Source organism: Acinonyx jubatus, chromosome A2, assembly GCF_027475565.1.
Source record: "Acinonyx jubatus isolate Ajub_Pintada_27869175 chromosome A2, VMU_Ajub_asm_v1.0, whole genome shotgun sequence".
Classification (NCBI taxonomy): Eukaryota; Metazoa; Chordata; class Mammalia; order Carnivora; family Felidae; genus Acinonyx; species Acinonyx jubatus.
The window spans coordinates 33,126,417-33,145,469 of NC_069383.1; the positions used below are offsets into that span (position 1 = coordinate 33,126,417).

General features: G+C 38.7%; 1 long non-coding RNA gene across 1 annotated transcript in view; it reads right to left on the reverse strand.

The window, feature by feature from the left end:
* Positions 1–19,053, reverse strand: part of LOC128314733 (uncharacterized) — a 64,071-nt gene that overhangs the window by 25,246 nt on the left and 19,772 nt on the right. The gene's annotated exons all lie outside the window — the stretch shown is intronic.

Here is a 19,053-nt window from a genome sequence, read left to right on the forward strand (position 1 = left end):
CATTCAGGTCCTTTATCCATTTTGAGTTTATTCTTGTGAATGGTGTGAGAAACTGGTCTAGTTTCAACCTTCTGCATGTTGCTGTCCAGTTCTCCCAGCACCATTTGTGAAAGAGACTGTCTTTTTTCCATTGGATGTTCTTTCCTGCTTTGTCAAAGATTAGTTGGCCATACGTTTGTGGGTCTAGTTCTGAGGTTTCTATTCTCTTCCATTGCTCTATGTGTCTGTTTTTGTGCCAATACCATGCTGTCTTGATGATTACAGCTTTGTAGTAGAGGCTAAAGTCTGGGATTGTGATGCCTCCTGCTTTGGTCTTCTTCCAAATTACTTTGGCTATTCGGGGTCTTTTGTGGTTCCATACAGATTTTAGGATTGCTTGTTCTAGCTTCGAGAAGAATGCTGGTGCAATTTTGATTGGGATTGCATTGAATGTGTAGATAGCTTTGGCTAGTATTGACATTTTAAGAATATTTATTCTTCCAATCCATGAGCACAGAATGTTTTTCCATTTCTTTAAATCTTCTTCAATTTCCTTCGTATGCTTTCTATAGTTTTCAGCATACAGATCTTTTACATGTTTGGTTAGATTTATCCCTAGGTATTTCATGATTCTTGGTGCAATTGGGAATGGGATCAGCTTCTCTACTTGTCTTTCTGTTGATTCCTTATTAGTGTATAAAAGTGCAACTGATTTCTATACATTGATTTTGTATCCTGCGACTTTGCTGAATTCATTTATCAGTTCTAGCAGACTTTTGGTGGAGTCTATCAGATTTTCCATGTCTAATATCATGTCATCTGCAAAAAGTGAAAGCTTAACTTCATCTTTGCCAATTTTGATGCCTTTGATTTCCTTTTCTTGTCTGATTGCTGATGCTAGAACTTCCAACATTATGTTCAACAACAGCGGTGAGAGTGGACATCCCTGTCGTGTTCCTGATCTCAGGGAAAAAGCTTTCAGTTTTTCCCCATTGAGGATGATGTTAGCTGTGGGCTTTTCATAAATGGCTTTTATGATGTTTATTATGTTCCTTCTATCCCGACTTTCTCGAGGGTTTTTATTAGGAAAGGATGCTGAATTTTGTAAAATGCCTTTTCTGCATCGATTGACGGGATCATATGGTTCTTATCTTTTCTTTTATTAATGTGATGTATCACGTTGATTGATTTGTGAATGTTGAACCAGCCCTGCATCCCAGGAATGAATCCCACTTGATCATGGTGAATAATTCTTTTTATATGCTGTTGAATTCGATTTGCTAGTATCTTATTGAGAATTTTTGCATCCATATTCATCAGGGATATTGGCCTGTAGTTCTCTTTTTTTACTGGGTCTCTGTCTGGTTTAGGAATCAAAGTCATACAGGCTTCGTAGAATGAGTCTGGAAGTTTTCCTTCCCTTTCTCTTTTTTGGAATAGCTTGAGAAGGGTAGGTATTATCTCTGCTTTAAATGTCTGAGAGAATTCCCCTGGGAAGCCATCTGGTCCTGGACTCTTATTTGTTGGGAGATTTTTGATAACTGATTCAATTTCTTCGCTGGTTATGGGCCTGTTCAAGCTTTCTATTTCCTCCTGATTGAGTTTTGGAAGTGTGTGGGTGTTTAGGAATTTGTTCATTTCTTCCAGGTTGTCCAGTTTGTTGGCATATAATCTTTCATAGTATTCCCTGATAATTGCTTGTATCTCTGAGGGATTGGTTGTCATCATTCCATTTTCATTCATGATTTTATCTATTTGGGTCATCTCCCTTTTCTTTCTGAGAAGCCTGGCTAGAGGTTTATCAATTTTGTTTATTTTTTCAAAAAACCAACTCTTGGTTTCGTTGATCTGCTCTACAGTTTTTTTAGATTCTATATTGTTTATTTCTGCTCTGATCTTTATTATTTCTCTTCTTCTGCTGGGTTTGGAGTGTCTTTGCTGTTCTGCTTCTATTTCCTTTAGGTGTGCTGTTAGATTTTGTATTTGGATTTTTCTTGTTTCTTGAGATAGGCCTGGATTGCAATGTATTTTCCTCTCAGAACTACCTTTGCTGCATCCCAAAGCGTTTGGATTGCTGTATTTTCATTTTCGTTTGTTTCCATATATTTTTTAATTTCTTCTCTAATTGCCTGGTTGACCCACTCATTCTTTAGTAGGGTGTTCTTTAACCTCCATGCTTTTGGAGGTTTTCCAGACTTTCCTGTGATTTCAAGCTTCATAGCATTGTGGTCTGAATGTATGCATGGTATGATCTCAATTCATTTATACTTATGAAGGGCTGTTTTGTGACCCAGTATGTGATCTATCTTGGAGAATGTTCCATGTGCACTCAAGAAGACAGTATATTCTGTTGCTTTGGGATGCAGAGTTCTAAATATATCTGTCAAGTCCATCTGATCCAATGTAGCATTCAGGGCCCTTGTTTCTTTATTGACCGTGTGTCTAGATGATTTATCCATTTCTGTAAGTGGAGTGTTAAAGTCCTCTGCAATTACCACATTCTTATCAATAAGGTTGCTTATGTTTGTGATTAGCAGTTTTATGTTTTTGGGGGCTCCCATATTTGGCGCATAGACATTTATAATTACTAGCTCCTCCTGATGGATAGACCCTGTAATTGTTATATAATGCCCTTCTTCATCTGTTACAGCCTTTAATTTAAAGTCTAGTTTGTCTGATCTAAGTATGGCTAGTCCAGCTTTCTTTTGACTTCCAGTAGCATGATAGATAGTTCTCCATCCCCTCACTTTCAATCTGAAGGTGTCCTCAGGTCCAAAATGAGTCTCTTGTAGACAGCAAATAGATGGGTCTTGTTTTTTTAATCCATTCTGATACCCTATGTCTTTTGGTTGGCGCATTTAGTCCATTTACATTCAGTGTTATTATAGAAAGATATGGGTTTAGAGTCATTGTGATGTCTGTAGGTTTCATGCTTGTAGCGATGTCTCTGGTACTTTGTCTCACAGGATCCAAAAAGGGCTTAATTTTAATGAAGCCCAATTAACTAATCTTTTACTTTATAGTTAAGAGCTTTTATAACCTGTTGACATATAAAAGGATCTTAAGAGCAAAATCCAGGCTTATTTCTTTAGCATCTTGGCTTCTCAAGTCCTAGCTGCTAATCATCTCGAGCTGGGGAATAGGGAATACATGATGCTGTCTTCAAACAGTTGGAAGGCTATCATAAGGATAAAAACATTAGGCTTGTTGTGCAAAGTCTCATGAAAAAAAATAATAATACCTTTGGCTGGAAAGCAGAAGAAGGAAGATCTTTTAGTATCAATATTAAAAGCTGCATGTCTGACTAGCCTAGTAATGAAATGATATTGTGTTCTCCCCGTCACTGGAAGTATTACAGATTGAAGAACAGTTTGCTGGAAGTGGAAGTTGTGAAAGATAACCTTTAAGCCAATATATCTGTCTTTAAGAGTGTGGCAGAGGCACCTGGGTGGCTCGGCCAGTTGCGCGTCTGACTTCCGATATGGTCATGATCTCGCTGTCTGTCGGTTTGAGCCCCGCGTCGGACTCTGTGCTGACAGCTCAGACCCTAGAGCCTGCTTTGGATTCTGTGTCTCCCTCTCTCTCTGCCCCTCCCCCTTCGTGCTCGGTCTCTGTCTCTCTCTCTCTGTCAAAAATAAATAAACATAAAAAAAAAAGAGTGTGGCTACAGCATGTGATGCAGAACAGTATGGTTACCCTCTGTGCCACCAGCCTAAAGAAATTAGGGTAGAACTCCCATAATATATTTATTTTTCTCTTAATAGAATTCATAAATCTATATAATTCTTATTTGCAACTATTCATATTTTCAGTCTCTGTAACCTCTACTTTAAAAAAAAATTTTTAATGTTTATTTATTTTTGACAGAGAGACAGAGCATGAGTGGGGGAGGGGCAGAAAGAGAGGGAGACACAGAATCCAAAGCAAGACTCCAGGCTCTGAGCTGTCAGCACAGAGCCCGACATGGGGCTCGAACTCAGACCGTGACATCATGACCTGAGCTGAAGTCGGACACTCAACCGACTGAGCCACCCAGGTGCCCCAATGTGACCTCCACTTTTAAAAAAATAGAGGAATTCTTTTCACCTTAAATTTTCATTTTGAAAGTTTTTTTAAGGGGAAATCTCTATTTCTAATATTCCAGGATCTGTTGAATATTAGTACTAAGGATAGCCTTAAGGATTTAACTTCATTCCTTTCTCTGTCTACCTTCATCTATTAAGAAGAAAAATTCCCCATTTGTTAATTGCTGGGAGGGAGGACATAAATATCCTTAAATTCTTTGTTTATTTTAAAATGTCATTCTGTATACATTTTCCTGAAGTTTTATGTATTTCTTAAAATTCACTGTTCAAAACTATGTGAACACAAGGGAGAACATAACAGTAACGTAGGAGTGTACTGTACTGCTTAATTGATTGGACCCTAGAGATAGATAAACCTAGTTCAGATTCCCTCTCTACCACTAACTGGAACAGGTCACTTAAACTTCTAGGCCCCAGTGTTCTCACCCGTAACTGGATATAATAATATTACCTAGCCCATTGGTCGGTGTGAGGATCAAATGAGACACTGTCCATAAAATATTTAACATAGTGCATGGCTGATAGCATAAACTTTCTTTTAAAAAACAGTATATATAATGGGATATTATTCATCCATAGGAAAGAATGAAGTTCTGATACATGCTACATCATGGATGAACCTTGAAAACATTATGCTAAGTAAAAAAAGCCAGTAACGAAAGAACAAACATTGTATGATTTCACTTACAGGAGTTACTTAAAATAGGCAAATTCATAGACACAAAAAGTAGAATAAAGCCAGGGTCCACAGGCAGAAGGAAATAGGGAGTTATTGTTTAATAGACATAGAGTGTCTGCTTGGTATGATAAAAAAGTTAGAGAAATGGAAAAAATTATGTGATGGTTGCACAACATGGTGAAGCTACTGAATTATACCACTAAAATGGTTAAAATGGTAAATATTATGTTATATATATTTGCCATAATAAAATAACTAAGTAAAATATTAAAAATTTTTAAATAAGACATCATTTTTAATATCCCAAAATCTCTAGGGAAGGTCTGTGACTCTTATACATGTCCCTACAATGATAATTTCAGATTATTTCTAGACATTCACCTTATCTTATACTTAGCCATGCAAAAGTTTAACTCTCTTTTTTTCTGTCCTCTCTCCTAGCATTTCAGACTTAAAAAACCCTTTAGTTAATTTTTATCACACCCATAAAGCATTTGTTATGTGATTATGAACTTGGTGATTTAATATAAGTACCTGATTTATAAACTTTTAATATTAACATCAGCACTTCCTACAGAGAAAGCCATCTACCAAACTTTTCTTTGCATTTTTTTTTTATTTTTTTAAAGTAATTTTTATGCCTAACGTGGAGCCCAGTCACAACCCGTAGATCAAGAGTTGAATGCTGTACTGAATGAACAAGCCAAGCTCCCCCAAACTTTCTTTTTAAAATAAGTAACTGGTAGAGGAGGAAGAGCCAAGATGGTGGAATAGCACGGAAGTTTTTTGTGTGTCTCGCATCCATTAAATACAGCCAGACCAACACTAAACCATCCTGCACACCTAGAAAACTGATCTGAGGATTAACACAACAATCTGCACAACCTGAACCATAGAATTCAGCAGATATGTGGCATGGAGAGGTGAACTTGGGGAGAGAGAAGCCTTGGAGGGCAGAGAGCTGCTTTTGCATGCGGAGAAAAGACGGAGACCGTGGGGAGGAGAATACGGCAAAAGCATCCCTCCCCAAAAGCAGCTGGAGAGAAAGTGGAAAATTGGAAATAGCCACAGGGACTGAACTAAAAAGGGAGAAGGGAGAAAGGAGAGGGTTTAAATTCCATTAGGACTGTAAACAGGGGGAGCGCAGAGTTTGCAACTCCACAGCTCGACACCTGTCGGTGCTCTGGTGAGAAGAGCGAATCCCCAGGAGCAGAGTGGGGTCCAGGGGGTTCTCAGGCCACATAGGGAGAAGCAGTTCCACTGATGGAAGGACATTTGGTAGAGGCTGTGAGGCCACCTGGGCCCCGCAGACCCCAGAGAATGGCCACACGCGCTGATGCTGGAACAAAGTCGTTGGGAGTGAAGCCTGGTGCCAGATGTGCGCTGTGATTTTCCATAATCCCTGAGGTGCTGCTGCTACACTGTCTCGCAGACTTTTTCTGGGGCAGGCTGTTATGAGGCCACAGTCTTGGGGCACCGGCAGCAGCAGGGTCTAGCAAGTGTTCCTGGGTGCAGCCGACATTTGGCCATTGTTCAGTGAGACCCGCCTGCAGAGGGGCAGAATGGGTCACAGCCACAGTCCATCAGAAGTAAGGGACTGGGGAAAACAGCCGCACATGAGACAAAACTCAGGAGAGAGGTACTGCCTGGGGCTTGGTCATGGACAGTGTGGAAGTGGGGAGTGGACAGAAGCCGAAAACAAGGGACAAGTACACAACTGCTGATCGGGGAGAACAGAGTTCTGATACTAGACACTGGATATTTGGGTGACGCCATTTTCAGCACTCACGCGCATGTACAAACACACCTACAAGCGCCACAACAATCCACCTGAGTAGGCTAGCAGCGCCATCTAGTGGAGAACGGAGCTGTTACACTAAGCCCCACCCAACTGGGCCAACCTCGCTCTTCAAGAACACAAGTTTCACCGCCTGCTTAGTTTATGGACTATAAAGCGCTTCATAGTTTGACTTCTAGGGGAAAATGAAGTAATTTCAGTTGTAATTTCAGAAGTAATTTCAGTCAGTTAGCTGGTCCATCTATTCAATTTTCTTTTTTTTTCTCTTTTTCGTTTCTTTTCTTTTTCTTGAATACAACAAGAAAAAAAATTAAGTTTAATTTCAATTTTTAATAAAAATATTTTTCTTTTTCTACTACATTTTTTACTTTTGTGTAAATTTCTTCAAATTCTAGTTTACTTCCACCATTTCATTTTAGTCTACTTCAGTATATTCATTTTTTCAAATTTTCAAATGATTTCTTTTCCCCCCTTTTTTTCTCTAATCTATCAAGCCACTTTCAACACCCAGACCAAAACACACCTAGGATCTAGCATAATTTATTCAATTTTGTGTGTATGTTTGTTTTTAATTTTTTAATTTTAATTTTTTTTAATTTTAATTTTTTTAATTTTAATTTTTTCTACCTCATTAATTACTTTTCTCCCTTCAAAATGATGAAACAAAGGAACTCACCCCAAAAGAAAGAGCAGGAAGAAACCACAGCCAGGGACTTAACCAACGCAGATACAAGCAAGATGTCTGAACCAGAATTTAGAATCACAATAATAAGAATACTAGCTGGAGTCAAAAATAGATTAGAATCCCTTTCTGTGGAGATAAAAGAAGTAAAAGCTAGTCAGGATGAAATAAACAATGCTATAACTGAGCTGCAATCCCAAATGGATGCTGTGGATGTATGCTGTGTGAGGCAGAAAAGAGAATCAACAATATAGAGGACAAACTTATGAAGAATAATGAAGCAGAAAAAAAGAGGGAGATTAAGGCAAAAGAGCACAATCTAAGAGTTAGAGAAATCCACTGATTTCCTCATTAAAAAGGAACAACATCAGACTCATAAGGGTCCCAGAAAAGAAAGAGAGAGAAATAAGGGTAGAAGGCTTATGTGAGCAAATCATAGCGGGAAACTTTCCTAACCTGGGGAAAGACACAGACATCAAAATCCAGGAAGCACAGAGGACTCCCATTAGATTCAACAAAAACCAACCATCAACAAGGCATATGATAGTCAAATTCACAAAATAGGCAAGGAGAGAATCATGAAAGCATCAAGGGGGAAAAAAGTCCTTAACCTACAAGGGAAGACAAATCTCTGGTTTGCATTAGACTTATCCACAGAAACTTGGCAGCCCAGAAAGGAGTGGCAGGATATATTCAATGTTGCTGAATCAGAAAAATATGCAGCCAAGAATTCTTCATCCAGCAACGTTGTCATTCAAAATAGAACAAGAGATAAAAAGTTTCCCAGACAAATAAAAATTAAAGGAGTTTGTGACTACTAAACTAGCCCTGCAAGAAATTTTAAGGGGGACTCTCTGAGGGGAGAAAAGATGAATAAATAAATAAATAAAATTAAGCAAACAAATAAATAAATACCAAAAGCAACAAAAGTTAGAAAGGACCAGAGACCACCACCAGAAACTCCAACTCTACAAGCAACATAATGGCAATAAATTCATATCTTTTAGTACTCACTCTAAACCTCAATGGACTAAATGCTCCAATCAAAAGACACAGGGTAATAGAATGGATAAGAAAACAAGATCCATCTACATGCTGTTTACAAGAGACCCACTTTAGACCTAAAGATACATTCAGATTGAAAGTAAGGGGATGGAGAACCATCTATCATGCTAATGGTCAACAAAAGAAAGCTGGAGTAGCCATACAGATATCACACAATCTAGACTCTGAAATACTTTATCAAGAGGTGAAAAAAGGCATTATATCATAATTAAGGGGTCTATCTACCAACAAGACCTAACAATTGTAAACATTTATGCACCAAATGTGAGAACACCCAAATATATAAATCAATTAATCACAAAAATAAAGAAACTCATTGATAGTAATACTATAATAGTAGGAGACTTCAACACCCCACTCACAGCAATGGACAGATCATCTAATCAAATAATCAACAAGGAAACAATGGCTTTCTATGACATACTGGACCAGATGGACTTAACAGATATATACAGAACATTCCATCCTAAAGCAGCGGAATATACATTCTTCTCCAGTGCACATGGAACATTCTCGAGAATAGACCACAAACTGGGATACAAATCAGCCCTTAGCAAGTACAAAAAGATCAAGATCATGCCGTGCATATTTTCAGTCCACAAAGCTATGAAACTCGAAATCAACCACAAGAAATAATTTGGAAAGGTAACAAATACTTGGAGACTAAAGAACATCCTACTAAAGAATGAATGGGTCAACCACGAAGTTAAAGAGGAAATTAAAAAGTATATGGAAGCCAATGAAAATGGTAACACCACAACCCAAAACCTCTAGGATACAGCAAAGGCGGTCATAAGAGGGAAGTATATAGCAATCCAAGCCTTCCTAAAGAAGGAAGAAAGATCTGAGATACACCACCTAAACTTATGCCTTAAAGAGCTAGAAAAAGAACAGCAAATAAAACTCCAAACCAGCAGAAGACAGGAAATAATAAAGCTTAGAGAAGAAACTAGTGCTTTTGAAACCAAAAAAAAAAAAAAAAAAAAAAAAGAGTAGAGCAGATCAATGAAACCAGAAGCTGGTTCTTTGAAAGAATTAACAAAATTGATAAACTACTAGCCAGTTTGATCAAAAAAAAAAAAAAAAAAAAAAAGGAAAGGACTCAAATAAATAAAATCAAGAATGAAAGAGGAGAGATCACAACCAAGACAGCAGAAATACAAACAAACAATAATAAGAGAATATCATGAGCAATTATATGCCAATAAAATGGGCAATTTGAAGAAATTGACAAATTCCTAGAAACATATATGCTACCCAAACTGAAACAGGAAGAAGCAGAAAATTTGAACACACCCATAACCAGTAAGGAAATCAAATTAATAATCAAAAATCTGCCAAAAAACAAGAGTCCAGGGACAGATGGCTTTCCAGGGGAATTCTACCAAACATTTAAGGAAGAGTTAACACCTATTCTCTTGAAGCTGTTCCAAAATATAGAAATGGAAGGAAACTTCCAAACTCTTTCTATGAAGCCAGCATTACCTTGATTCCAAAACCAGAGACCCCACTAAAAAGGAGAACTATAGACCAATGTCCCTGATGAACATGCATGCAAAAATCCTCAATAAGATATTAACCAACCTCCCACAATACATTAAAAAAAATTATTCATCACGACCAAGTGGGATTTATACCTGGGATGCAGGGCTGGTTCAATATCCACAAAACAATTAACGTGACTCATCACATCAATAAAAGAAAGGACAGAGCCATATGATCCTCTCAATAGATGCAGAGAAAGCATTTGACAAAATAAAGCATCCTTTCTTGATAAAAACCCTCAAGAAAGTAGGGATAGAAGGAGCATACCTCGAGATCATAAAAGTCATATATGAATGACCCAACACTAATATCATCCTCAATGGGGAAAAACTGAGAGCATTCCCCCTAAGGTCAGGAACAAGACAGGGATGTCCACCCTTGCCACTGTTATTCCAACATAGGATTGGAAGTCTTAGCCTCTGCAAGCAGACAACACAAAGAAATAAAAGGCATCCAAATTGTCCAGAAGGAGGTCAAAGTTTCACTCCTCACAGATGACATGATACTCTATATAGAAAACCCAAAAGATTCCACCAAAAAAACTTCAAGAACTGATTCATGAATTCACCAAAGTTGCAGGATACAAAAATCAATGCACAGAAATTTGCTGTATTCCTATTCACCAACAATGAAGCAACAGAAATCAAGAAATCAATCCCATTTACAATTGCACCGAAACCCATAAAACACCTAGGAATGAATCTAACCAAAGAGGTGAAAAATCTATACACTGAAAACTAAAGAAAGCTTATGAAAGAAATTGAATAAGACACACAAAAAAAAATGGAAAAAGATTCCATGCTCCTGGATAGGAAGAACAAATATTGTTAAAGTGTCAGTACTAGAGAAGATGGCGGCATAGGAGGATGCTGGGCTCACCACGTCCTGCTGATGACTTAGATTCCACCCACACTTGCCTAAATAACCCAGAAAACCACCAGCAGAACGGACTCTCTGGAGCCAAGCATAGACAAGAGGCCCACGAAAGAGGATAGGAAGAGCAGAGAGGCAGTGTGTGCTACACGGACTGATGGGAGGGAGCCAGGGCGGTGAAGGGGAAGCCCACATGGCAAGGCAGAGCCCCCGAGTCTGGCTTGCAAAAGTGGAGGGGCCGGACTGCGTGAGTTCTGACAGCCAGTGGAACTTAACATCTGGGATGTTAAAAGTCAACAGCTCTGCTTGGAGGGCGGAAGGGCAAGAGGACAGCGGGAGGGAGAGGTGTAGAGCCCTAGAAGACACAGCTCAGCTCAGTGGCGGGGAACAAAGGCGCTGGCCAGCACCACCTCCCTCTCCCATCCCCCAGCCGAAATCCCAAAGGGAACCAGTTCCTGTCACCGAACTTGCTTGCACCTCACAAACACCCAATGCTGTGCTTCTGTGGATCCCTCCCTCTGACGGGTCTGCCTACCACCTGGTGCTGCAGGGCCCCTCCTGCAGGGGACCACCAATGGCAAAGCAAGCTAAGCCTGCCCCTCCTGCCCCTGTGCACCTTGCGGATCCACCTCAGCTAATACTCCAGATCCCATCGAAGCAGCACCACAAGCCTGAAAGTGTGCAAGTAGCCCAGACAGGGGCCACACCACTCCACACTGAGTCCTGGCCCTAGGAGAGGGGAAGATAAGGTACACACCAGTCTGAATGTGGCCCCAGTGGTGGGCTGGGGACAGACATCAGGTCTGACTGCGGCCCTGTCCACCAACACAAGTTACCCCAGACAGCACAGGGGAAATGGCCTGCACTTCCCTGCCACTCCAGGGACTATCCAAAATGACGAAATGGAAGAATTCTCCTCAAAAGAAACTCCAGGAAGTAGCAGCAGCAAACAAATTGATCAAAAACAATTTAAGCAATATAACAGAACATGAATTTAAAATAACAGTCCTAAAATTAATCGCTGGGCTTGAGAAAAGTATAGAGGGCAGCAGAGAATCTATTGCAGAGATCAAGGGACTAAGAAACCGTCAGGAGGACCTAAAAATGCCATAAATGAAGTGCAAAATAAAACAGAGGCGACCACAGCTTGGATTGAAGAGGCAGAGGAGACAATAGGTGAATGAGAAGATAAAATTACGGAAAAAGAGGAAGCTGAGAAACAGATAAAAAAAATCCAGGAGTATGAGGGGAGAATTAGAAAACTAAGTGATGCAATGAAACGCAACAATCTCCGTATAATATGGATTCCAGGGGAGGAAGAGAGAGAGAGAAGGGGGCTGAAGGTGTACTTGAACAAATCATACCTGAAACCTCCCTGATCTAGGGAAGGAAAAAGGCATTGAAATCCAAGAGGCACAGAGAATTCCCTCCAGATGTAACTTGAATCGATCTTCGGCACAATCTATCATAGTGAAAATGGCAAAATACAAGGATAAAAAGAAAATTCTGAAAGCAGCTGGGATAAACGCACTCTAAAATATAAAGGGAGACCGATAAGACTATCTACTGACACTTGGCAAGCCAGAAAGGAATGACAGGATATCTTCAATGTGATGAACACAAAAAATATGTAGCTGAGAATCCTTTATCCAGCAAGTCTGTCATTCAGAATAGAAGGAGACATAAAGGTCTTCCCAAAAAAACAAAAACTGAAGGAATTCATCACCACTAAACCAGCCCTACAAGATCGTAAGGGGGATTCTGTGAGTGAAATGTTGCAAGGACCACAAAGTACCAGAGACTTCACTACAAGTATGAAACCTACAGACATCACAATGACTCTAAACCCATATCTTTCTATAACAACACTGAAGGTAAATGGACTAAATGCTCCAACCAAAAGACATAGGGTATCAGAATGGATAAAAAAACAAGACCCATCTATTTGCTGTCTACAAGAGACTCATTTTAGACCTGAGGACACCTTCAGATTGAAAGTGAGGGGATGGAGAACTATCTATCATGCTACTGGAAGTCAAAAGAAAGCTGGACTAGCCATACTTAGATCAAACAAACTAGACTTTAAATTAAAGGCTGTAACAAGAGATGAAGAAGGGCATTATATAACAATTACAGGGTCTATCCATCAGGAAGAGCTAACAATTATAAATGTCTATGCGCCAAATATGGGAGCCCCCAAATACATAAAACTGTTAATCACAAACATAAGCAACCTTATTGATAAGAATGTGGTAATTGCAGAGGACTTTAATACTCCACCTACAACAATGGATAGATCATCTAGACACAGGATCAATAAAGAAACAAGGGCCCTGAATGATACATTGGATCAGATGGACTTGACAGATATATTTACAACTCTGCATCCCATAGCAACAGAATATACTTTCTTCTTGAATGCACATGGAACATTCTCCAAGACAGATCACATACTGGGTCATAAAACAGCCCTTCATAAGTATAGAAGAATTGAGATCATACCATGCACACTTTCAGGCCACAATGCTATGAAGCTTGAAATCAACCACAGGAAAAAGTCTGGAAAACCTCCAAAAGCATGGAGGTTAAAGAACACCCTACTAAAGAATGAATGGGTCAACCAGGCAATTAGAAAAGAAATTTAAAAATATATGGAAACAAATGAAAATGAAAATACAGCAATCCAAACGCTTTGGGATGCAGCAAAGGCAGTCCTGAGAGGAAAATACATTGCAATCCAGGCCTATCTCAAGAAACAAGAAAAATACCCAATACAGAATGTAACAGCACACCTAAAGGAAATAGAAGCAGAACAGCAAAGACACTCCAAACCCAGCAGAAGAAGAGAAATAATAAAGATCAGAGCAGGAATAAAAATATAGAATCTAAAAAAACTGTAGAGCAGATCAATGAAATCAAGAGTTGGTTTTTTGAAAAAATAAACAAAATTGATAAACCTCTGGCCAGGCTTCTCAAAAAGAAAAGGGAGATGACCCAAATAGATAAAATCATGAATGAAAATGGAATGATGACAACCAATCCCTCAGAGATACAAGCAATTATCAGGGAATACTATGAAAAATTATATGCCAACAAACTGGACAACCTGGAAGAAATGGACAAATTCCTAAGCACCCATGCAATTCCAAAACTCAAACAGGAAGAAATAGAAAACTTGAACAGACCCATAACCAGCAAAGAAATTGAATCAGTTACCAAAAATCTCCCAACAAATAAGAGTCCAGGACCAGATGGCTTCCCAAGGGAATTCTACCAGACATTTGAAGCAGAGATAATACCTACCCTTCTCAAGCTGTTCCAAAAAATAGAAAGGGACGGAAACTTCCAGACTCATTCTATGAAACCAGTATTACTTTGATTCCTAAACCAGACAGAGAGACCCAGTAAAAAAAGAGAACTACAGGCCAATATCCCTGATGAATATGGATGCAAAAATTCTCAATAAGATACTAGCAAATTGAATTCAACAGCATATAAAAAGAATTATTCACCATGATCAAGAAGGATTCATTCCTGGGATGCAGGGCTGGTTCAACATTCGCAAATCAACCAATGTGATACATCACATTAATAAAAGAAAAGATAAGAACCATATGATCCTGTCTATCGATGCAAAAAAAGCATTTGACAAAATCCAGCACCCTTTCTTAATAAAAACCCTCAAGAAAGTCGGGATAGAAGGAACATATTAAACATTATAAAAGCCATTTATGAAAAGCCCACAGCTGATATCATCCTGAATGGGGAAAAACTGAGAGCGTTTTCCCTGAGATCAGGAACACGACAGGGATGTCCACTCTCACCGCTGTTGTTGAACATAGTGTTGGAAGTTCTAGCATCAGCAATCAGACAACAAAAGGAAATCAAAGGCATCAAAATTGGCAATGATGATGTCAAGCTTTCACTTTTTGCAGATGACATGATATTATACATGGAAAATCTGATAGACTCCACCAAAAGTCTGCTAGAACTGATACATGAATTCAGCAAAGTCGCAGGATACAAAATCAATGGACAGAAATCAGTTGCATTCTTATAGACTAATAAGGAAGCAACAGAAAAATAAAGAAGCTGATCCCATTCACAATTGCACTAAGAAGCATAAAATACCTAGGGATAAATCTAACCAAACATGTAAAAGATCTGTACGCTGAAAACTATAGAAAGCATATGAAGGAAATTGAAGAAGATTTAAAGAAATGGAAAAACATTCTGTGCTCATGGATTGGAAGAATAAATATTCTTAAAATGTCAATACTAGCCAAAGCTATCTACACATTCAATGCAATCCCAATCAAAATTGCACCAGCATTCTTCTCGAAGCTAGAACAAGCAATCCTAAAATCTGTATGGAACCACAAAAGACCCCGAATAGCCAAAGTAATTTGGAAGAAGAAGACCAAAGCAGGAGGCATCACAATCCCAGACTTTAGCCTCTACTACAAAGCTGTAATCATCAAGACAGCATGGTATTGGCACAAAAACAAACACATAGACTAATGGAATAGAATAGAGACTCCAGAATTGGACCCACAAAAGTATGGCCAACTAATTTTTGACAAAGCAGGAAAGAATATCCCATGGAAAAAAAGACAGTCTCTTTAACAAATGGTGCTGGGAGAACTGGACAGCAACATGCAGAAGATTGAAACTAGACCAGTTTCTCACACCATTCACAAAAATAAACTCAAAATGGATAAAGGACCTGAATGTGGGACAGGAAACCATCAAAACTCTAGAGGAGAAAGCAGGAAAACACCTCTCTGGCCTCAGCCGCAGCAATTTCTTACTTGACACATCCCCAAAGGCAAGGGAATTAAAAGCAAAAATGAACTACTGGGACCTCATGAAGATAAAAAGCTTCTGCACTGCCAAGGAAACAACAAAACTAAAAGGCAACCAACGGAATGGGAAAAGGTATTTGCAAATCACATATCAGACAAAGGGCTAATATCCAAAATCTATAAAGAGCTCACCAAACTCCACACCTGAAAAACAAATAACCCAGTGAAGAAATGGGCAGAAAACATGAAGAGACACTTCTCTAAAGAAGACATCCAGATGGCCAACAGGCACATGAGAAGATGCTCAACGTCGCTCCTCATCAAGGAAACACAAATCAAAACCACACTCAGATACCACCTCATGCCAGTCAGAGTGGCTAAAATGAACAAATCAGGAGACTATAGATGCTGGCGAGGACGGGGAGAAATGGGAACCCTCTTGCACTGTTGGTGGGAATGCAAACTGTTGCAGCTGCTCTGGAAAACAGTGTGGAAGTTTCTCAAAAAATTAAAAATATATCTACCCTATGACCCAGCAGTAGCACTAATAGGAATTTCCCCAAGGGATACAGGAGTGCTGATGCATAGAGGCACTTGTACCCCAATGTTTATAGTAGCACTTTCAACAATAGCCAAATTATGGAAAGAGCCTAAATGTCTATCCACTGATGAATGGGTAAAGAAATTGTGGTTTATATTCACAATGTAATACTACTTGGCAATGAGAAAGAATGAAATATGGCCTTTTGTAGCAATGTGGTTGGAACTGGAGAGTGTTATGCTAAGTGAAATAAGTCATACAGAGAAAGACAGATACCATATGTGTTCACTCTTATGTGGATCCTGAGAAACTTCACAGAGACCAATGGGGAGGGGAAGGGGAAAAAAAAGAGGTTAGAGAGGGAAGGAGCCAAAACATAAGAGACTCTTAAAAACTGAGAACTTAGGGTTGATGGGGGATGGGAGGAAGGGGAAGGTGGGTGGTAGGTACTGAGGAGGGCACCTGATGGAATGAGCACTGGGTGTTGTATGGAAACCAATTTGAGAATAAATTTCATATTATAAAAAGAAAGAAAATAAGAAAAGAAAAATAAAAAAAGAAAACATCAACAAATAACTTCAAAAAAAATCAAATAAAATGTCAATACTATCCAAAGCAATCTACATATTCAATGCAATCTCTATCAAAATAACACCAGCATTCTTTACAGAGCTATAACAAATACACCTAAAATTTGTATGGAACCAGAAAAGACCCCGAATAGCCAAAGCAATCTTGAAAAAGAAAACCAAAGCAGGAGCCATCACAATCCCAGACTTTATCCTCTACTACAAAGCTGTAATTATCAAGACAGCATGGTACTGGCACAAGAATAGACACTCAGATCAATGGAACAGAATAGAGAACCCAGAAAATGGACCCACAAACGTATGGCCAACTAATCTTTGACAAAACAGGAAAGAATATCCACTGGAATAAAGACAGTTTCTTCAGCAAGTGGTGCTGGGAAAACTGGACAGTGACATGCAGAAGAATGAACCTGGACCACTTTCTTACACCATACACAAAAATAAACTCAAAGTATATGAAAGACCTCAATGTAAGACAGGAAGCCATCAAAATCCTCAAGGAGAAAGCAGGCAAAGACCTTTTTGATCTTGGCCGCAGCAACTTCTTACTCAACACGTCTCCGGATACAAGGGAAGCAAAAGCAAAAATTAACTACTGGGACCTCATCAAAATAAAAAGCTTCTGCACAGTGAAGGAAACAATCAGCAAAACTAAAAGCAACCACTGGAATGGGAGAAGATATTTGCAAACGACATTATCAGATAAAGGGTTAGTATCCAAAATCTATAAAGAACTTATCAGACTCAACATCCAAAAAGCCAATAATCCAGTGAAGAAATGGGCAAAAGACATGAATAGACACTTCTCCAAAGAAAATATACAGATGGCCAACCGACACATGAAAAAATGCTCAATATCACTCATCAGGGAAATACAAATCAAAACCACAATGAGATATCTTACACCTGTCAGAGTGGCTAAAATTAACAATTCAGGCAACAACAGATGTTGGCGAGGATGCAGAGAAAGAGGATCTCTATTGCATTGTTGGTGGGAATGCAAGCTGGTTTAGCCACTCTGGAAAACAGTATGGAGGTTCCTCAAAAAATTAAAAATAGAACTACCCTACGACCCAGCAATTGCACTACTAGGTATTTATCCAAGGGATACAGGTGTGCTGTTTCAAAGGAACATATGCACCTCAATTGTTATAGCAGCACTATCAACAATAGCCAAAGTATGGAAAGAGCTCAAATGTCCATCGATGGATGAATGGATAAAGAAGAAGTGGTATATATATATATATACATATATATATATATATGTATATATATATATATGCATACATACATATACACACACACACACACACACACACACACAACACACACAAATGGAGTATTACTCAGCAATCAAAAAGAATGAAATCTTGCCATTTGCAACTATGTAAATGGAACTGGAGGGTATTATGCTAAGTGAAAGTAGTCATAAAGAGAAAGACAAAAATCATATGACTTCACTCACATGAGGAGTTTAATACACAGATGAACATAAGGGAAGGGAAGCAAAAATTATATAAAAACAGGGAGTGGGACAAAACATAAGAGACTCTTAAATATGGAGAACAAACAGAGGGTTAGTGGAGGGGTTGTCAGAAGCAGGGATGGGCTGAATGGGTAAGGGGCATTAAGGAATATACTCCTGAAATCATTATTGCACTATATGCTAACTAATTTGGATGTAAATTAAAAAAATAAAATTTTAAAAAAGTAACTGTACTAACTCTTTGTTACTAGTTTCTAAGTTAGTTCCTAAATAAAACAAAGCTTTTCCTCCAACCCTGCAGTTAACCTTAAGAGATAGTTTCTGAGGGGTGTGTGTGTGTGTGTGCGTCTGTGTGTGTTTGGTTATGCGTGGGGAACGGTGGGACACAGCAGGGAGAACGAAGACTTTGTCAAAGGCATTTTTTCTAATGTTAATAAGTTACTTCTACTTGTTCCTCTTCTTTCAGATAGCTATTTATCATTTCACTGAACTCAACTTGATTGGGTGGCATGATTTCCCCTTACGTAAATCATTTTATTCATCCCTGAATAGATTATGTTTGCTTAAATGTTCAACAATTATACCATTCACTACAAATTCCACCAGCTTCCCTGACCTTGAAGTAAAAGCAAGCAGTCTGTAATCAAAAAGGGCCTCCAATGGAATGCTTTGCGTGGATCGATTACACAGTAATGATAAGATATGCATTTTCGCCAGCAATGGTAATATACTCGTGCGTGCTTGAAAAAGCAAAGTTTTTCGTAAGTACCACTTGGTCAAATTATTTTATTCTTAATCTTTAGCATTTCCAACTCCCAGTTGGGCATCTTATACTATAGCTTTATTATTATACATACATTTTAAAATCCTGGACATACATACAATTTGTTTCTCAAAAATGATATATATCAGTTAACAGGCACCT